Source organism: Centrocercus urophasianus, unplaced genomic scaffold (assembly GCF_019232065.1).
Source record: "Centrocercus urophasianus isolate 14NV4802_14NV808 unplaced genomic scaffold, USGS_Curo_1.0 seq_11, whole genome shotgun sequence".
NCBI classification, from domain to species: Eukaryota; Metazoa; Chordata; class Aves; order Galliformes; family Phasianidae; genus Centrocercus; species Centrocercus urophasianus.
In genome coordinates, this window is record NW_024884253.1 from 34,311,385 (window position 1) to 34,333,774 (window position 22,390).

Below are 22,390 nucleotides of genomic sequence, written 5' to 3' on the forward strand. Positions count from 1 at the left end.
TCAAGTACTGGAAGGCCACAATGAGTTCTCCCCAGAGCCTTTTCTTCTCTAAGATAAGGCTTGTACCACTGTCTTAGCTCTTGATTCTACATTTTTATCCATTTGCCTGCGGAAGGGGAAAAAATGGGTTAAATCTCTGCAACAAATAACAATTTGTATAATGCTTCTGCCAAAGCCTGCAGAATCAGAAATATCTGTCTGTCACTTGTTTGCCGAATCAAATATTTCAGAGGAAAGGTAATATGTTTGGCTTATATTTTCAAATGTCACTATTCAATAGAAAATGTCATCTTTTCAGCAGGAACATGGAACTTAACAATATCATAATGAAACTGCAGTGAACTTCTGGCTGTGAATTTGACCTACCTGTGGTTCATTCTTCATTCCTCCGAAGAAATTCTTTAGCCTTAAGGAACACAAAGGTTATTTGAGCCAGCCTGGGATGCAGAGTGACTCATCGCAGGCAGCACCACTGCTCTTTGGTTGAGGGAATGAACCACTGTGGTCCCAGTGGCATAGCAAATAGTAAAATCTGAAAAAAAAAAAAGTACGATCTGAGATGAAATTGCTGTTCTGTAAATGTGGTGCTAGTTTGATCAGATATTTTCTAGCAGATGAAGAAGAATTGTTAGGAAGGTATGAGAGAAACAGCTGTGTTAAAAATGGCATCTTTTCATTCAACAACTTCTGCTCCTCCGGGTGAAGGACTGTGCTCGTTAGCCTTTTCGGACTGGGTGGGATTTTGAAGCAAAGTGCCTGAAGCTCTGGTTGGAGAACTGTGCAGCTTTTTATCTTGTCTGCACATCCACCTTCTTCCTCACTCCAGTAAAAAGATATGCTTTTTACCATCTCTGGCAGCCAAAACAAAGGAGTGATGCTTGCATTTTGTGAGTATGCACTTTCCAAGAAATCAGCATCACTGGATATGCAAAAAAATGTTCTCCAAATGTATAAAGAGGCTCACATTATGTTTATTCACTTGAAAGACAGTCCCATGAAAAGTGTATTTTGTGTGTTAGGTACTATCAATAAACCTGTTTCAGTTGTTGAGCGCTGATATAATCTTCGTACTCCGGCTTAAATTTTACATGCAAAGGGCTGATAAAAACACTTTTAAATGAATGCTTTTTAAAAAGACCTCAAGTGAGAGGTTTGAGAGACAAGGAGCACTAAGAAGAGAATAATAGTGCCATTTTAAGGAGATTTGAGAACACAATCACATTTATACCCCATCTTTATGAAGTGTAAGCCAAGAATAACAGCCTTGCTCTTTGTCTGTCTCTAAACACAAACCATTGCTCTTCCAGAACTGTTTTCTTCCTCTGGCTGACAAAAGCATTTTCATAGCTGAACAGCAAACTATTTTGAATTAATCTAAATTAAAACTAATCATTACTGTTTTTTTCTCTCAAGTTAACTTCGAAGTGGACTTGTTCTCCCATTTAGTTCATTGCTTGGCGATGCTGGCAGCAGCCAGGGAGCAACAGAGGGACAAGAGCAAACATCTGGTAACAGGGAGAGGGCAGGGCTGTTCTTTCTGGCAGCAGCACTGAACTGCTTACAGAATTGCAGTGTTAAAACATCCCATCCCAACTGTATTTCTGCTTATGCTAACACAACCAAAGCAGATCAAGCTGCACTGAGTGGGAGGCTGAGACAAGGCAATCAAAAACCGCACAGTTCCAGGGGCTGGAGTGTTCATTAGTAGTGAGGTCTTGAGTAGTAAATAGAGAATTTAAAAGCCAATGGTGGTGCAATCAGTAGCACAGCTTTTGTGAAGGGCTGTGGAGACCAAACCCAGATTTGTGCTGCAGCTGGCTAGCACGGCACTGCGACACAAAGCAGCTCTAAAGCCGGGGTAGCCAATTAATGCAGAGAATCGGCACAGCATGTCTTATGCCACTGCTCTCCTGGCAGCTGGTATTTGTCTCCCACAGTCAGCTCATGCCTGATCTGTGACTGCCTCAACTGTCCTCGGGGCTCTTATTTGTTGGTACAACCGCAGCTCGGTATATCTCATTTAAAATTGCCATAAGTATGGAGTGTGTGTGAGCGCTTGCACCTCCAGGCTGCTCTGGCTCTCTGCTCAAGCTGTGCACTGTTTGCTGCGTGATTTTTTTCTGTTTCCAATATGTCCCCTAACAAAGGGAAGTAAGAAAAATACTTTCCAGTAAAAAAAAAAATTCCTTTTGTTTGTGCATACTGCAGTGCTTGCTCAGTGATACTTTAAAATGCATATTTGATGGAAATGAAAAATGGTGTGTGATTTGGAATATGCCAAGTGCTTGATAGCTACATGGATAATGTTACAGTGTGCAGAACGCCCAGGTCCTAGGGCTCTCTTGGCAGGACAGGACACATACCTTGATGTAGAGGAATTGTAGGAACAAGAACACAGTAATGCTGTCTTTTTCCATGAACGTATAATACCAATCACATGATGCAAAAGTCACCATTGTGTGACTTTTTTTCATGCTTTTTCAGCCAAGAAGATGAGAACTGCACAACTGACATTTCTTGCATGGCCACTCATGGGATGAGATCTGCGTTCACACAAGGCAGTGGCCTGGTAGAAAGCCCAGTGCGTGGATGAGAGCAACGCCGCTGTGGTGACCTGAGAGAAGAGTCATGGGGCTGTGAGAGGTGTGAGCTCTGGGATTCACCACCAAACTCCCCAGATGCTGTCCTGAGTGCAGCCTGCTCACACCAGTGGGTTTTCAGGAAAAGGAGGAGACTTGAGACTGGTGAGCTATTCCATCTCCTTCTGCAGCACCAGGGAACAGTGAGAATTTATAACACAGGACGACCTGAGTATTTTAATTACCCTTGCATTCATTTAGGTCTCCAATGTTAAGAGAAGGATATTTCTTGGAACTGGAAGCACCTAAATACTCTGACCTGCAAACCACAAAGACGCAGTGCGTCCCTGACCACAGAGCTGAGCAGCAGTCTTTACACTTGAAAATTTGTTACTGAACTCACATTCTGTAAAAAAAAAAAAAATTAATTTACAGAAGAGACATGTCATATATTTTTGCTCATACTGATGGTGATTCTGGGTTCATGAAATACACAGAAAGCTCGAGGTGCTCTTGATGTAATTTCCATGCTGGAGGGAACAGTGAAAGTGAAAAACCTTTGCATGTCCCCTCTCACAGCCACAGAATCAAATTATGCATTCAGGAAGAAATATGTGCAGTTTCCTTTGCTGATACAACTTTTAATCATATCTGTGCACATGAGAAGACTTTGAAAATATTCCAAACTTTTAACTTTGGATTTCCTCAAGTCTATTTGCAGGAAATAAATTTTTAAGGCTACAGACCCCCATTTCTCCAGAAATTCTTTGTAGTTAAGATTTACCAATGTCCTTGTCTACTATTCTTTTTACACATTTCTATTCGTTCAGCTTTCCTACTCATCTGTCAGAAACAATTAAATCACTGGATTTTTCATTGTTTGAAATAACTGGTTGCATTACCATCTGGAAACAATACATTTTAAGTGCATAATTATGGATGTTTGAAATCCCAGGAACCCAACTTTATATGCACAGGACCAGGAGGCAGCACGCTCAGAACTGTATTGTCAGCTGTGTGACAAACAGCGAAGAGAGAAGGAAGAACAATTCCCAACCACTTCTCTGCTGCCTTCCCTCCAGCGGCCTGAGGAAGCTAACGTCAGGTTCACCTGCAGAGCAAATGAGAACACTTCAGATTGCTGTTATTTGTGTCAAATTTTGGTAATTGCAGTGGGATGAGGGGGCTCCAGCGGCGGTGGCTTCTCAAGTCTTTGTCCTTCGTCGAGTGCAATTCCTCTATGAGGATGAAAAATCAACTTTGTGGTCATTTCCAGGAAGCGCGAGGAAGCAAAGCACGCTGTCTGGTAGGACTGCTAAGCGTAACTATTTGCTGCACGTAACTTCCCAGTGGAAGGTGGTTTGAGATTCTGAAACAGAAGTTGAATTTTTACAAAACTACAGCTTAAAGATATGATAGCCAGCTCCTCACTAAAACATTGGCTGTTAGTTAATCTCAGTCCAAATGGCTGACTCCATCCTCTTTACTGCTCCATCTTTTTACACGACTTCTTCTACGGTATCATGATATATTCACTCATCACAATGCATCCTAATTGAAAAGAACCAGACCCTGCAGCTTCACTACAGGCTGCAGGCCCAGACCAGAGGAATAACATCAGCGTGTATATGTCCCTTAGACTGACTGACAAAACACTATCTAGCAACTAAAAAAATAAAATAAAAATTTAAAAAAGTACAAACCCTGCATACAGACCCAAACATTTCATCTGATGTAGAATCATAGAATCATAGAATCACCAAGGTTGGAAAAGACCTAAAAGATCACCCAGTCCAACCATTCACCTATTCCCAATAGCTCCTACTAAACCATGTCCCTCAACACAACATCCAGCCTTTCCTTGAACACCCCCAGGCTCGGTGACTCCACCACCTCCTTGGGCAGTCCATTCCAGTGCCTGACCACCCTTTCTGAAAAGTAATACTTCCTCATGTCCAGTAAACTCTGTTGCTGATTTCATAATTTTTTCATTCCCACTTGCTCATAATCTTTGTACTTTTTTTTTTTTTTTTCAAGTATCACTGTATACTAAAAGACTTGTAGCTCCCAGCCATTACCACTTCTAGCTCCCAGTCTCCCTACCATTCATCTCAGAACTTCTCACCTGGCTGACCTGAGAGCACAAGGGACAGCTGCTCAAACTAATTATGAACTCCTTGAGATCTCTCTGGCAGCAGTACGCTGAATTTGTTGTCTCCATAGGAGATGTAGACAGCTTAGAAGCACAGGGAGAAAAGATCCACAGGAAATGGATTGGATACTGCACAAAGTGGTTAAGAGCAACATTTTACAAAGGAAAAAAATGGAGGTGGTACATTCTGCGAATCAGACTTCCTGTAGTGGCAGCCACAGCAGACCAAGCCCTTAGCTGGATACACAACCTTGCTCAGCTGTACAGCCTCTGTGCCATTTAAGAGATGGCAGGGAAAGAAAGTTATTTTTTGTTTGCACTTCAGTTGTGTATTACAAAACTCCCGGGCAGTTTCAAGACCCAGTGTGCTAGGTATTGACCACACATATATCCAAAACCACTTCTAACCTCGATTTTTTTGCTGTCTCACAAGTATCTATCGCTTAGCAAGTTGACCTGTTAAGGGGTGGTAGTTTTCTGGAGGCTCCATAAAAGAAATAACTCTTAGGGTGGCTGTAGCTTAGAATAACAGTGACCTCATAGGTATTAGCCAGAGAGGGTTCCTGCCTCTTCTTCACACAGACAAAACAACAGTGATTAAAGGAAAAAAAAAAAGGTATTTTGTCATCAAAATGCAAATGTACAAATGTCCTTGAATGGCCAAAGAACGTATTTAAGAGATTCTAAATCCTACTTTTCTGTGTTTGGAGGGACAGTGAAGATATAAGTGAGGAAACAGTATCCTCTAGGCTTCAAGAGTTTCTTTCCTATACTCTCCAGAGTTGATGTACGATTTGCCTCTTTGCTTCTAAATACGAAAAGAAGTAAATCAGATCTTAATGCATCTGATTATCCTTTTTTTTTTTGGTAATGGAATCAGTACAAGTTGGCTAAGGAGAAAAGCTCAAACCTCAGGCCTTCACACCGGTAAACACCTGCTTGATTAAAAGAGCTTTTCTTTAATCAACAAATTAAAATCCATGTGAATAAGTTTATCCCCACTGAATTTATTTTTCCGTTGCCGAATCAGTTTGTTTCAAGACAATACACAATGTCTTTTCTAGGTATTTTTGTGATATAGATATTATTTTTCTTTGAACTACAGTTCAAAATGCACGTGTAAAAATCAAAAGCTTACTAAAAATGCACAAGTGCTATAGCGCTTCATATAATTCCCCCCACATCTCAGTTTGGCACGACCTGCAGTCACATACAGACATGTCGAACTGTGCAAGGGGAGGACAGTTAATTGAAGAATAATGTAAGACTTGGCAAGAGGATCTTGACATAGCTATTGGAAAGACACTAACACACAGCATCAAAAAATAATGTAGCTCCAACCACCTGAAAATAAGAAATTTCTACTCCAGGAAAGCACAGCACTGTACAGTCCCAAGCACCTTGTGGAAGAACGAATGGGCTGTACACTCCTGTGCACTGAGAAAGAGCATTTCCAACTCCTCAGAACTCCGTATGTCTTACTGCATGATGACTGATGCTCTGCACTGCACTGACCCTTGAGAAGATACTGCTGAAAGCTGTGCACACTGACAGATATTTTAAAATATTTGTTAACATGCCACACATTTTCTTAAATGAACATGAAGAAAAGCATTTCTGATGTGGGATAAATGGTCAAACTGGATAAACATTTCTTTTCTTCTTTGAATTAAATAAACAGAATTTATTGGCTTATTATACACTGGCTGAGATACACACAGTAAAGAATGAGATTAAATAGCTTTTCATTTGGTGCATTGTTTATGTATTCAGCCCTGATGATAATGTTCCCAAAGACAATCAATCATTGATTTTAATTTACTTTATTGTGTTAAAGAAAAGAGTGAATTAAATGTAGAATTTGCTCAGCCTTTCTCTTGCATTCTGTAATAATCCAGATGGAGCATATACATTTTTATTTAGCGGCGCTAGCATGATTAAGAAATAAGATTTAATGAGCAGTACATTTTTAGGTCTCATTAATAAAGGTTACAGATAGAAAAAGATCTATTGGTCATCACATTTCCTTCTTCACTGTGTTTGCAGGTCCACTATATGCTTAATGATGATGTATTATCCATTTATACAGACCTGCTTGTGTGAGAGAGACCACAGCTGAGGGACACTAACTAACTCTAAACTTAGTGAGATCTTTCTATCCCTAAACGGCACAGTCTGAGATGTAGAAGTCTCTGTGCATGGCACAGACAGGGTCTGGAGCAGATGGATGAAGGGAGTTGACAGCTGAGGAGAGCAAGGCAGGAATAATTCATGGAAGAAGTGGGTTTGACAGAAGGAAGAAATATATGTGAAAGAGGAACAGGATAATGCTGCGACAAGAAATAGAAGAGCGGCTTCAAAACAAGGAGATATACAGCAAGAAGCTCACAGAGAAAAAGCAAAGGGTCTGGAGAGGGGGTTATACTGACTCAACTGCGTTATTAATTTGTTGCCCTGCAAGGATGATAAATAACACCCGGCTTTAGACTTGGATATTTCCTAGCTAGAAATGGACAACTACTACATTGCAGCTGTGATGCAGGTAGGGACATGGCCTGGGAGTGCATTTTGAAACAAAAACAACCAAAAAACTAATAGATGTTTTGTCTCTTAAAAATACTACTTAATATTCCATAGAATGGGGGATATTCCAGAGAACCCTGCACATGCAGTCTGATCTCAAAGGGAAAAAAAAATAAGCTCTGTAGGTATTCCCTTCTTATGACAAAAAGTCATAAGCAGAAAGACCATGCAGTAGCATAATAATGTATAGTGAAGGGTAATACAAAATGCACAAGCAGCAGAAAGGAAAGGCTGTAAATTGCACCTAGACTGTACTGCATGTTTCCATTCTTAATGATTAAATGAATTCATGTTATCTGTGTTACACACCTCCATCTTTACCCCCAGCATATGTACTGCCAAGCCATCACTTTTGGTCCTTTTAAGCTCAGAGTGATTCTTGTCCTGTTCTAGAGTGTTGAATAATGATGGAACGAAAATGGAGCATTCATAGTAGAAAGGCTTTTTTTTTTTTTTAATATCACATATAGCTTTCTATATAACTGCAAGTTTTCTCTCCACTCAATATATTTCAATGAACTTGATCCCACTGCCTCCTCTTAAATTAAAATAAACACGCTTACTTCTACAGTTGCTGTTTTTCACAGTGCTTCCCTCTGGCACAGTCACGAGCCACAGGGCCATAGCACTGAGGATGTTGATGGTTGACTGCACTGCTTTACAATTTATGCTTTACATTGCCTCCCTTGTAAATTGTACATGATTAAATTATGAGTGTAAAAGTTGTATTAAATTGTTATTTTCCTGTTGAAGGAATCAGACAGTTTCTCTGCTGCCAAACTTGAACCTCCACCAGCAATCCATGCCTGGATTTACATTTTTAATTTAAAAAACATAGCTTTATCTTCGCTGCAATGTCTGCCATCAGTACTCAGCTGCCTCATCAGCAAAATACCATAAAATGGCCATTTTGAATTTGTAACAGGAGCATAACCACACTGAGTCCTATTCTATTCTATTCTCTAAGCACCTTTGGAGCACCCCAAACTGGTGGCACAGCTTCTGACTCAATGGGCACGTTGCTTCCTAAAGGCTTCTCTTAACTGCTCTGTGATCCAAGGGGTGGAACACTTCTCCTACTAGGACAGCACTGAGAGAGTTGGGTAGAGATGATAGCAGCCTTTCAGTATCTAAAGGGGGCTCTAAGAAAGAAGGGGACAGATTCTTTTGCAGAGTCTGTTGTAACAGAACAAGGGGAAATGGTTCCAAACTAAAAGAGATTTAGTTCGGATATGAAAAGGAAAAGTTTTTTATAACAAGGGTGATGAGGCACTCACACAGGTTGCCCGAAAGGGGCGAATACCCCATCTCTGGAGACATTTAAGGTCAGGCTGGACTGGGCTCTGAGCAATATGATGTAGCTGTAGGTGTATCTGTTCATTGCATGGGTGTTGGACTAGATGGCCTTTAAGGGTGCCTTTCAACTCAAACAGTTCTGTGTTTCCCTGTTACAACATCCTAACCCACTTCACTGGGAGTGAGTGAAATATCACACAAACGTCCTGGACTTGCCCAGAAATGCTGGGTATGGCAGCAGCCATGTCATGGTGGGCATCAGCAGTTGTTGTATCCTATCTCCTGAAATTACCACACGCTGATGGACAGTCCTTAGTTTATTGCAGTAGTACCAAGAGGCCCCAGTCACATATTGGTGGTCCCCAGTGACCACAGTGGGTGATATACAAACGCGTTTAATTAAAAGTTGTCAGCAAATGTGTGGGCAAAGAAGGGGGAATTCTTTCAGTTACAGCTCTTAAATTTGCCAAGCCACCTTCAGACAGAAACTGGGTCAACACAAGGGAGTAACTGAGAACCAAACAATACTTCCCGATAAAAACAAGTGCTTTCTCTAATAAAGCATACCAACACCAAGTAGGGAAAATGTCTGTATTCATTAATTTGACACAGTGATCCAAGATCCGTGAATTTAATCATTCAAAACACTTTTGCACGATGCCTGAAAAATTGTGTTTATATAGATCTTTAACAGACTAACATTTTTAATCTTTGCTTAATTAGGTTCTTACCTCCTCTCCATTGCAAAGTGGTTTTAGTAGCGGGAAAATGTGTTTTAATCTAGTGTTCTCTATTTTTTATTCTCATTTTATATTTTTTTTCATCTGTTTTCAACAGCTTCCTTAAAAACTAGTTATTTACTGATTCCATTCCCTTTCCCCTTTGCACGTCCAGGATCTTGAGTAACGGCTCATCGTTTCCTTGTGGGCAGGTAACAAAGTCCTTCCATAGATTATGAGAGCAATGAAAATCCTGACGAGCTGCAGTAACCATGTGATAGTTATTGTCCTGTGTTTGATGGTAGAATTTCATCACATCCTGGCTCAGAAACTGGAGCTAACTGGAACATTCTTCCCTTTTAGGTATATATACGAGTATTTAACTAGCAAAAAAAATCTGATGGGATCTGATCTCAAACAGCAAGGAGAATCATTTCATATTTTGATGCACTGCTTCACAGAAATAAAAAGACTAAAAAAAAGAAAATAGAAAAATGAAGGAAAAAAAAAGTGCAAAAAAGAGAAACCGAATCAGTCTGTACTTTTGGGCATAGCACTGTAGTGGGAAAGTAGAAGAATTCAATAGACAGAACAGGTTTTCTTGTTGCTGGTAGCAGCACTGAGTCATAAAAATGTTAGTTTATTGGTTTCACCATTGCCAATTTAGGGAGCTGGTAGAATGTGCAATACATAATTCTTCGTACATTTCAAGGTGAATTGAAAAATGAGAGTGAAGAGAAATGGGAAAAGAAGCGAGGAGAAATGTTACGGCCAGTGGCAAAGCTACTGTGACAGAAGAGTATGTATGTGTTGTTCTCACTTACCGTCCTACCTCATAAGCAGGCCTTCATTCCTACTCTCCTTGCTTGTTCTTTGTAGTTATTTCTTCGTTACAAGTGAAGGAAATGATACCAGAAGTTGCAAATGCCCCCTGCCATAGTCCCTGCTATGATAAATTATGTATGTCATTATTTAGCCTACAACAGTAGCTAACAGTATCAGCCATAAATCAGGACCCTACTGTGCTAGCTGTACAGACACACAATAAAAGTAAATCCCTCTCCCAGTGTTTGCACTTGAGGTAAAATACCAAACGCTTGTTGCTGGGTTGCAAACCAAGTACAAATTCTGAGCAGTCCAGGAATAGGAATCTGCTTTCACGTCATTTGTGTGGCATCATTGAGGTGTGAAGCGCACACCTAAATAACAGCACATTTGCATCACAGGTTATGTCATCACTGGGAAACTGAGAAAGAAGCTGGGGCATCTGACACAGCATAGCACACTGTCCCAGCACCATCTGACAGAGATGTCATAAATCCTATTCAGCATCTGCTAAAACCAACCTCCTTCCCTTCCTCCCTTTTTCCCTCCTTCCCTCCCTTCTTCCCTTCCTCCCTTCCTCCCTTTCTCCCTCCCTTCCTTCCTCTTCTCCTGACTCCCCCCAAGGGCCCAAAATGATGAGTAGGGTTAGAGTTTAGGTAAAGGAGACCACAAAGAGTAAGATGGTGTTGAGTTGACATCACTCCCAAACAAGAAAAATAGAAAATAACAAACTCTGACAGATTAAAGGTTAAAAAACCCTGCAAGGCAGGACAATATAAGTCCGAGAAGAACTCTCCAGAAACTTTAATACTAAATCTTGTCCAAATACACAGGGAAGAGGAAGCTGACAAGATAGTCTGCATGGCTGAGAGGTGCTGAAGGCACACCATCGGAGCACAGAAAGAGAAGGAGAAGGCAGAAAAAAAATGATTTTGCATCCATTGTTGGCATGTGGGACTCTGCAATATGCAGGAGCTCAGGCCCACAGTAGAGCATGGTAGTAACAGCATCACAGCATTGTCTCAAATTGAAGTGTCAGTAGAAAAAGTTTTGGTCAGAGTGACATAATGAATAGCAACAAATCTCTAAGACTGGTGTTAGTGGAACTCAATTACGAAACAGCTGAAATAAGCATTGCAGGGTGTAACCTCTCACTTAAAATTGCCTCAGTGTCAGCAAATGTGATGAACTTCCTGGAGGTATCTGGGGAAAAATTGGGGAATAATACTGTACTGTACAAAATGCTGTAGCCCTTCACAGGATAAATGGGCATCCGGATAAACACAGAGAAACTTCCTATAATACCCAGGAACTCTGCTCAAAGACCAAGAACCCATTATGCCACGTAGTGTAAAAGCACAGAGCAAACAGATTGCTTCCAGCCCAAACAACAAGCAGGAAAATTACACACAGAGTGCCAGAGGAGACAGAGTAACACAAATAGACTTCAGCAGTTAGGTTTCTGAATGCTTACACTGAGGCTTATAAGTTAAGTGTTTAACATATGCAGGTCAAACCAGAAATGCTCAGGGAAGAAGAGACACTGGCAAAAGGATCATTCAGCTTCAGGAAAATGAACTAACTACAGGGCATGGCCAGGATGGTTCAGGTAAGTATGAAGTGCAAAAAGGAGACTAAGAACAGTGGAAAGGCAACAGGCACAAAGTGGAAAGCTCAATAAATCTGCTTGCCTTATTTTTAATAAAGTATTCTTACACTGGTGATTGGACATCCCAGGCACCATTCCTCTGGTTCTGAACTTACATTCATACTGAGATTCCAATCTGTAGATGTGAGAGCCCCACTTCATTGCAACTTACCTTTGATTCTTTGGTAGGATTTGGCATTCACCACGTTAGGGTTTCTTAATATTTAAAAACTTGTTAAAAATTAAGATTCCTTGTGTCCCGTTAAGACGAAAAACATTACATTATTTATGTAGCATAGTGATACTGCCATAACGTTATTTTCAGTACATTTTGGGAGGACTGCTGTGGTACTTAGGATCTGGTTCGCTGCATATGGTGAGGAGTCAACACTGAGACATACTCAGGAGCAGCTGATGTGAAAAGGGAAGGAATGCTTCAAAAACCTCTTCCAGTTCTGTAAAGGAATAAAGGGGAGGTGTGTGAACTTCTCAGATCTCCAGAAGATGTTTATAAAAATTCCCTTAAAGACCTCCTTGAAAACTAAACTGCCTTTGGGATATGAGGAAGGGTCTTCATAAAACTAACTGGATTACTGAAAGAAACAGCAAATGGTTAACAGTCTCAAAAGAGAGGAGTCCCCACTGGAGTCCCCATAAGGGACAAATGCTCAAGCTTATGTCATTTGCTACATTCATAAATCATTCCGAAATCCAATGAACAAAATTTTAAGTCATTCACAGAAGTAAAAATGAAGGCTGACCAAGAGGAGTTGCGGAAGACCTTCAAAATAATGCACAATACAGTGCCAAAGGAAATTCAATAAAGGCAAATGAGAAGTAATGCCAAAGGGGGGGGAAAAAAAAAAAAGAGGAACAATTCTAACTATGTAAAGCAAAGGAGAAGCTCTCAGACAGCTATCACCATTCAGGAATGGAACTTCAGAGTTAAAATAAATAGTTCTATAAAAATGTCAGCTCAGTGCCTCACAGTGGTAAAAGAAAAACAAGCAAAATTGACCAGCTGTTTGGAAAGAAGTAGGAAAAAGACAAAAAGGTGTATTAAAACATTAATATGGTAGGTGGTAATCCCAGTCCAAAGGATAGCAAAACAGGCTTGGAAAAGTGACATCATTCGGAACAGCAATGATGAAAAATAGACAATGGCTATCATGTACGGAACAATCAACCTGAATTCCTCAGAGTGGAAATAGAACAAAACTGAGGAGCATTTGAAAGAGATCTACAAAATGATAAGTCATAAAGAAAAGGTAAAAGCCCCTTACCACAAGTTCTTTTGGATATTAAGTATTGTTGAAATTCCTGTTACAGGACATTATGGATTCTGAGAGTTTCCAGAAAGATCTCAGAAAGATTAGATTGGTTTGTAGAAGACAAACATGTCAACGACGCATGAAACACAAAGATAGATCCTTGCATCAGAAAATCCCCATGATCCATACTGGAGGCTGGGAGTAAATTACTGATTACTAATTAAATTTAAGAATTCAGAACCAATTATTAATGCCAAAGTAATGAATGCTCACAGAATCACAGAATCGTTTGAGTTGGAAGGATCTCTTTAAGGCCATCTGGTCCAACCCCCCTGCATAAACACAAATATCTACAGCTACACCAGGTTGTTCAGAGCCCTGTCCAGCCTAACCTTGAGTGTCTCCAAGGATGGGCACCCACCGCCTCTCTGGACAACCTGTATGCCTCATCATTCTTATCGTGTGATTAGAACAATTCTTCTTTATATCCAATCTAAATCTCCCTTTTAGTTTGAAATCACTTCCACTTGTTCTATCACAGCAGACCCTGCTAAAGATTCTGTCCCCTTCCTTCTTATAGCTCCCCTTTAGATACTATCAGGCCACTATCAGGTCTCCTCGCAGCCTTCCCTTCTTCAGACAGAACAAGCTCAGCTCTCTCAGCCTGTCTTCATAGGGGATTTATCAGACATAATATTCAGCTCAATCCATATAGAAATTTACTATATTCAACTATGCATGCTCATAAACCGATAGTATAGGAGTCTACTTGCTGACATCCCCAGTAACTAACATCATTTCTGTGAGCTAATCCTAGTTTTGAAGTTGGTTCTAACAGAGCTCTGTGTTAGGGCAAAATTATAAGCTTGAATCAATACAACTAATTGAAGCTAAAGCCACTGGAGAATAGACAGTTATTTAACAATCTGAAAGCTGGAATTAGAGTTACAGTCATTCTCTAATTGCATTAGAAAAAACAGGTCCACAATGTACATGAGAAGAACTGCTCTCACTGAAAACTTAAGCATTCAGTATTATTGAAAGTAAACACAAATTAGGCTGACATTTGTCCATTGAATGTAAACATATGTACTTGGATCACTGCCTAAAAGCAGGAAGTGCATTCAGTTTTGCTTCACCCATGACAACACCCACTGATGCTTTACAAGGCACAGAACTAAACTTAACTAAGTAGCTGAAAAAATAAACCTGTGTAGTGCCAGTTCCTTAACAGGCAATTGCAAAGATGCTGTGAATAAACTGCCATGCCTGGAGATGGTCTCTCCAGCTGTAGAACATTTCTGCCACTATTAGGTTTACATGTTTATGTTGTACCAATTGCCCATATAAACACAGAATTTCTGTCTTTGTTTCTGCCAGAAACTGAACTCCTACACTCCAGCTCAGAGTCAGAGTATCTCTGAATGACTGTTAAGCTGTAAATGATGAAATGATGAAAAAAATGATGAAAAAAAGATGTAGACATGAACAGGTAGAGCAAGGGGCAAGCCAAAGAGGCATAGGCTTGGTGTCCATTAGTTGTATGATGGAAGGAGCGGAGCACTGTTGCTGGCTGTGCTGTGCTTCCTCCCAGGGAGGTTCCCCCCAAAGGAGGGGCATGGCATGGTGTGAGGGCAGAGCTGTCCCCTGGTGTTACTCCTGGCATTCCAGATCTATCAGTATAGATGATCACAAGGAGGCCTCAACACAACCAAGCAGGCGTACTGACAGAGCCATGCAGGCGCACATGATCTTGTGTTCAAAAGAAATATTTCAGAGTGATGTCACCTTCAAAACCAATCTTCCTTTTTCTTTCAGACACATCATTAATATAAGATTACAACAACACTAATACAAAGTTGTGCCTGTCTTTGAAATGCACACGTTCCTGTTACCTATGCAATCTGATTGGTTCACAGAAGCCTTGCCAGAGCAGAACAAGACATAAAAATGTTGCAAGACATCCACAGATTTATATTTAATATGTGAGGAGATGGCATCTGCAAGCCTCCAAAATGCCAGGCTTCAAGGTCAAAGCAACATAGCCACCACACGTAACACACTGTGCCCACAAAGAGGCAGTGTTACACCGGCCAAAATGTAACAGGTAGGAAGATGGTAAGCATACACCCTAAGCATCCTGAGCAAAGTCAACAGAGGCATCTGCGGAAAACTTATAATCAGAAAGAACATAACCCCAAAAAGCAAAATACTGTCCTTTCAGTAAATAAGTCTTGTGTCAAAGTGAAGCAGTGCTGACGTGGGGGCAGGCAGAAGCAGCTTGCCATCCAGCAGCAGGGTTACAGAGAAGTGTTGCTCTGTGCCTTGGGCTTTCTACTGAGTCTTTAGGGGCTCTTATGTGCCTAATTAAAGAAGATTACAAAAGATACCAAGATGGGAACACTCTTCTAGGCAGGCTTAAGCAGAGGAGGAGAACTAATAAAAAAAAGAAAAGGAGATTGCTGTTGATGTCTTCCTAAGCCACAATCCTGAGAGTCTGAACTGGATGCAATCTGTCCTTTTGTTTCTACATTTTCTTTTCTGCCAAATCACAGGAGAAAGTTAATGGCAAACGAGATCATCTGTTTCTTCCAAATGGTTCGTGGAATACTTTAAAAATTGGCAGACTGGAACCATTTCAAGCCAGAAGGAAAATATTCATGTACCCACACATCAAAGTGTTTCTAAAGACTGAGCATACGTAGTTCTGAGCATTTCTCAGGTGAACAAAGCAGAAATGCATCTCTAAGAGGCTGCTTACAACAGAACAGGCAGCAGGTTACAGACCACAAAACTGGCTGATCAAATGAAAATGGTGCCTGACTTCAGAGCTAAATCAAAAGCAAAAGGGGTTCTTTGGGTATAGAGCAAAAGGAAAATTAGATGGGGAAATTAATGGGACTATAAACAGCAGAAACTTAATTCTTCCAAGAGTCAGAGTAAGAAACAGCAATGCAGCGAAGAGAAAAGGAAAAGGAAAAGGAAATAAGAGAAAATAAGAAGAAAAAAAAAAGAAGAGAAGAGAAAAGGAAAAGAAGAAGAAAGAGGGAATACTAAATAGCTATTTGAAAGAGAATTTGTTGTTTCAAACTCAAAGCGTTGCAAAGTACCTGCCAATGGAATTAAGTGATCTGTGGCTAAAAATGTTGATGCAATGATAATTTGCTCTGCTTTTTGCCCTTGCCTTCTAATCAGAAAAGTGACCCTCAAATTAATTTGAATGTTAAATTTGATCCAGGGTTGGAAACTTGCTAACTGTGAAATTTTACTGTATTTAGAATACCGTGCCTGATCTACACGTTACATACTGCTTCTGAGTTAAATGTCATCCAAATGTTGCCTTAGGAAGACAATAGTCTTGGTTTCATAGTAAGTAATGAACTGAAATTTAATACATTCTGAGAATGTTCTTCTGCCCTTCCCTTTTCTGTTTTTCATTTCCAACCCAAAGCTGTAAGTTATGGTCCCAGTGCAGGATCTAATGTTCTGTATATTCACATGTCCTTTTGGAGTCCTAACCTTCCTGACATGTGAGTGTGACCAAGCAGAGGCATCATACACCCGTCAGGACTTCACAGACACGTTAGAGAACAGGAAATGTGGAACAATGCTGATGTGCTGACTTTGCCAAACAGTTCTGCTCTTGGTAGTGCAAATCAGTCCACAGTGAAACAAGAATTATGTATTACAGGGGGTTGGACTGGATGATCTTTAGAAGTCCCTTCCAACCCAAACTGTTCTCTGTGAGACAATATCTGTATGTCCGACTTGTGTAGAGACCCAAGGAAACAGACATGATAGAATTGTGTTTGTTACTCTGTTTTCTTCACATTATGAAAACAGACTGGAAGTGTGGCAGCAGGCAGATGTGCTGCACAGCAGCCATCTTCTGCATTGCTCCCAAGAATTCTGTGGAGATGCTTGAAGCTATGAGTTATGACAGTCTTGCTATGTTAACACTGAGTTCCAGCATTTAGAATGAAGCAAGCAACGGGGACCTGCAGCATCAGCTCCCCTCTTATAACTGACACTGGATCTACCTGGTGGCTCCAGAAACTCACACAGACACTAAGCTCAGAGCCAGCTCTGCTGAGAGCCACATCAGTCCATACCATGTTTAGTTTTCATTACCTGCTGCACTGCTGATTTAAACAAGTAGCAAACACTGTTTACTGAACTCAGAGCTGCTTTCAGGCTCTTCTCCTTGGACAACATTCAGTTTCGCTGCCTTTTTTTCTGAAATAAGCATGATGTAAACGTGTCAAAAAGCAGTCTAAGAGAAGGTAGAAGAGGCTTGGGCTTTCCATTCCGAGCCGCTTGCAGTAATGATGCTCAGAGTATCATGTGATTTCTTAGAGCTTCCATATAGGCGAGAGTGCATAAAAAGCACAAGGACAATGTTACAGCTAATGCACTAGTAATAAGGAAGAAAGGCTCTAGAGTGAAATACAGAAATGGATCCAAGCCAAACATTTTGAATTCAAATTACTCCAAATGTTCCAGGGCTTTTGTTCAGACTCAGTGGTTCAAGAAGCATTTGCCCCGAGGTGGCTACTAGGCAGAAAACAAGTCATCAAGAAGAAACTGGTCTCTGATAGATTTTGTACAGCTGCTGCCCAGGAGGTACCCAGTGCTCACACATGTGCAAGAAACAAACTGAAAAGGGAAGCAAGATCTTGGACATACACAAAACATTGTTTCCTTTAATGAGGTTCCTTCTTTTTCCAATGGCACGTAATCAGACAGCAGAGATATTGCATATAGTCACAGCAGGACTTCAGTGGGTTTAAAGGATTAGAAAAGTGAGATGGGAAGGATCACTGGTGAATGGTAAAATTAATTGTGAGAGTCAGCAATGTCATAGTAGGGCATGAAAAGAGTGATGAAGCTGGGAACACATCTAACGTACTCTGAAGTTTGCAGAACTTAAACTAGAGCAGCCTTAGATGTATAGTACTATCGTGTGTATTTATTTTCTATTCTTCATTCAAATCAGGAAACAGTGTAAGGCATGAGGATGCCAGGAACCAGATATCCCAACTCATATATTCTGCACTGGCAACACTCACAGTTTCCTCCATCTGAACTATGGTTCTCAAGCATCCAGGTGGCCTTCAGGAATTACTGTCCTCACCTACCATGGGTTATGAAATCTACTAAGGAGAAAAAAAAAACCACATTTTTTGTTTCCCATCTATCTCACTACTGATGCAGCTGCACTGGGGAAAAAAACAAAAAACAAACCAAACCAACTTCCATCCCCACCCAAAAAAAACACTGAGAAGCCTATGTGGTGACACCAGCCAAAGCAACAAGATGAGTATGAAAACTACACTCAGGCTCTCCTTTTATCATTTTTATCCTTTTTATCATTTCTCACTTCAGGATACAGTTAAATGTTATGCAGTTTTCCATATTATTTGATGTAGAATATAGTGTCCATGCTACAGTTTTTGATTGTATTACCAGCAAGCATGAAAATAACCTTGTTATATACATCCATTTTATTTCATGCATAGAGAAGAACAAAATTAGACAATGAAATTTGTTTATTTTTTAAATTGTTGAGATGTTGATTCTCATTTTTAAGCATTATCCTTCATTGTTTGATATGCAAAGCAATGCAAACCAATGCTCTGTCTGGGTCTGGATCTGTGTAAATCAGGCTACTTACACACATGGACAGAGCCAATCTCCAGAACACCAACATGAACCACGATAAGGTAACTACACAGTTATCTTAATTGTTATAAAATGTACAATCAAAGTTGGACATAAAGGGCATAATGGTGAGCCTGGATCTCAGAACACAGAACTGCAACCCCCTCCTACCTGCTACTGTGAAGGCTTTGTGCATATAGTTGGTCTGTTTATCTTGCCTGTGCTAGGATAAATGCAATTCGTATGCCAAATTTGTGTCAGCTGACACTAGAGCTAGACAAGCATAGAGAATTTCAGATCTCTTCAACCTGACATCGAACATTTTCACAATCAAAAGCTCCATCACTGTTTTCATGTATCAGAGTGGTGCAAAACAAAGCAAACAGGTATCAGGGCCCCACAGTACACATAGATAGTGAATATCAGTATAGATCTATGAGCTCCTCCTTCCTCCTGCTGCCTGTCTTACCTACGGAGGAGGAACACAGAATGTGCCCTATACAGTTCTTCTCACTGTCCAGACAGATCATGGTGGGAGAACAAATTGTAAATGACATTTTTATCATGCTTAAAATCACAAAAGTCAGAAAGAAGCAGGTCAGTGGCATGGAAACAGTACCATTCATGGCCTTGTATCCCTCTTATGCTATCTATTCCACATGTGCACAGCTATTATTGGGGCTTTCTGAAGAGACTGAAAGTTCCATGCTGGTGCACCATCCCTGCTGAAGGCAAGAAAAATTCAGGCTCTACAGTTGTCAGATCCTACTTCCTCTCCAGCATTTAAAATAAAACAATTTTTTGCTCTCTGAGTCCTTGTAAACAAGTTTTATAGCACTTTCAACTTAAATCTATCGTGTACTGCTGCAGAATTGCAAGCATTTAGGATTTAAACCCTTTTCTCGGAGTATCAGGCTGAAAGAAAAATAAAGGCTTTACCTCTAACAGCTCTCATAACTCGCAAAACAAAGCTTGAACATTTATTAGCATGAGTATGTTGTGAACAAATTGCTTGCTCAAATAAGAAAAGCTCAAATGAAAAATAACTGATAAGTTTTAAAAGTTCTCTGCTGCATCCACCTTTAGATCTATTTCCTCTTCCACAATTACAAACACCAGAGGCACAAACCTATCTCTTTTAATGCCTGCACTAAGTGCCTGATCCAAAGTCCACTGCCATCTTAACTTCAGCTATCTTTGGATTAGGCCTTAAATAAATGGTTAGATACAAAGAAGATTCAGGCAAAGCATTTGGAAGCTTTGAACTGTGTTACTCTGAACTTTGAGCTGTGCTATATTGTACAATAATCCTTTCTGCTATTGCCAGGCTACTTCTTCCACCCCTCTTATAAGGCAACTACAGATAGGGGATTACCTCCAGAGACACATATGCAGGAAACCCACTGCCAAGGAAAGAGGTTTGCAGAGGGTTTTGTGGGCTCTGCAGGAAGAATCAGTTAGCAAATATTTTCCAGCCAAACCTCAAGAACCCATTCATTGACTTTGGTTTTTGGAGCACGCAAATCTGGACAGAATCCATTCTGTTGAATACTGCTTTGAGAACTCCTCATTTTTGTTCTTATGCATATAGCTAGAATTTTAAAACCTGATCAATTCTGAAACCAAATCTTGGAAAAATTTGGGCAACATCTGGAAGCAAATTATATTTCCCTTAGTTAGTTCACTGTATACTGATGGGGCTACCAGATCCACAGGGCAACTGGCAATTTGTGTCCATTTCTGCAACTCTATGGAGAGTGAAACAAGGAAAGCATCAAGGGCACAAACCCAACTGCACATAAATCAAGGGGAAAACTCCTGCTGACTTCGAGTCCCGACTGGGAGGATGTTCTGGGAAAAGCTTTACAGTCTCATTTACTGGCAAAGGGTTTTGTTCCATGCCAGACGCAGGAACATTCTTAGTGTGACACCTAGTGTTGGCACCAAATATGTTACGTACAGATCTATTGAAGGCAGCACAGCAAGGACACGGCAATGTCAACCACAATGCGAGCTCAACTAACAAGAATTACGGCTGTTGTGTTTGCAGATTTTTAATCCCTCATGAAAGACATTCAAAAGGGATGTAATGATACAGATAATACAAGGACAGTGATACGACATTCAAGTTATTAAATTCTCTTCGACATCAGGTTAGGAGCACCTCAAGGAAGGAGTGGGAAAACGTTTCCAAATCATTTTTCAAGTCAGCAATTCAGGAATGTAATTAATTCTAAATAGTAATTACAATTGATTATTAATCAAGGTCTGGCACTTCTAGCTCTCCATATACTATAAATATGATTTGTTTCCATAATTATGCTGACAGGCTGCAGTTTTACTTTCCCTTCTCTGCTTGATCTTCAAGTTCCTCTGCTTTACTTATGTTCAAACTCAGAGAACAGCACTATACGAAAGTGAACTTCATCACTACTCATGTTTTATGACCAGCAATGACCAAATTTCCATAAGTGCAAACCAAATGCAATGAGAAGTACAAAGTTCACGACAACTTTTCTGCAAACTTATTCTGAACAAGCACAGTGACATCCACTGCCATCTCCTGGAAATGCCTCCTAGCTATTCATTCTGGAGACCTGAAGAGCACTGTCTGATGTCAGCTCTCTTACAGAACCAAAACAGTCTTTCAAAACTTTCCCAAATAAAATTTTAATTTTTATAGAATAAAGTTTCCCACAAAAGACAAGTACAAGGCAAGGCCCTGCCTACCTATACACATCAGCTCAAACAACTGCATAGAAAGCTCATAAGGCAGTGAACTTCTTCCATTAATAAAATCTTTATTGACAAAGGTAGCTTCATACAGTCTCACTACTGTGATTTTATCGATATGAACATTTCACTTATGAAGGAATAGCTTAACAAAAACAGCAACCTTGTATAACACTGCTACAAGCATCATACAGCGGAAAGAAGCAAAAGATACTGTCGAATTTGTAAGCTACCTATATTTTTATCTATATATATTTCTGTGTTTGATTTTTTTTTTAGCTGGTTCGTTGTCCAGTCATTATCTCCTGATCAACAGGCTAATTTCTTGTAGGGATCACTATTTAAGGAAGGAGAAATACATTCAAGGAAGCCATCCTAGACACAGAAGTCAAAACCATTATTAAAACATCCAAGTGCAAAGGACATAAAATCTATCTGCCCAGTATTTGATAGTGATGATATTAAAAATGATAAGAGGAAAAGAAAATATTTTGCCATGGAAGTGCTTGAAGTTAATCTCCCTTGCACTAAACATATCTAAGCTAAACATATCTCAACACAAAGATCTTCCTCCATGGGTGTAGCTTCCCATAACTAAGAAGAAAGAAAAAAAAAAATTAAGACCAAATTGTCCACAACATTGACTGCTGTCAGCCTCTGGGGAGTTCACCAAAATGATACGACAACCAAGGAATCTATCACTTTTCAGTAAGTTTGACTCAGCAGTGGTCAATGACACAATGATTGGATTTGATGGTCTTATGGGTCTTTTCCAATCTAAATGACTCCACAACTCTTGGAGTCTAAGTTGTGAAGGCAGCACCTCCCAGGAGTATTATGCAAAGGTGTGTCACCAAACTCCACCATTTGGAAAAAATGGCATCCACTGACATTCATCAACGCTGGCGGAATGCAATAGGTGT

At 40.2% G+C, this 22,390-nt stretch overlaps 1 long non-coding RNA gene across 1 annotated transcript; it reads right to left on the reverse strand.

Moving 5' to 3' along the window:
• Window positions 1-393: 393 nt before the first annotated feature.
• LOC122155121 lies at window positions 394-12,251 on the reverse strand. The gene is made up of 3 exons (XR_006167150.1): window positions 11,975-12,251; window positions 10,154-10,275; window positions 394-532 (listed from the first exon to the last, which is right to left on the reverse strand). It is a non-coding gene; the product is annotated as an uncharacterized LOC122155121 (long non-coding RNA).
• Between the last annotated feature and the right edge of the window lie 10,139 nt (window positions 12,252-22,390).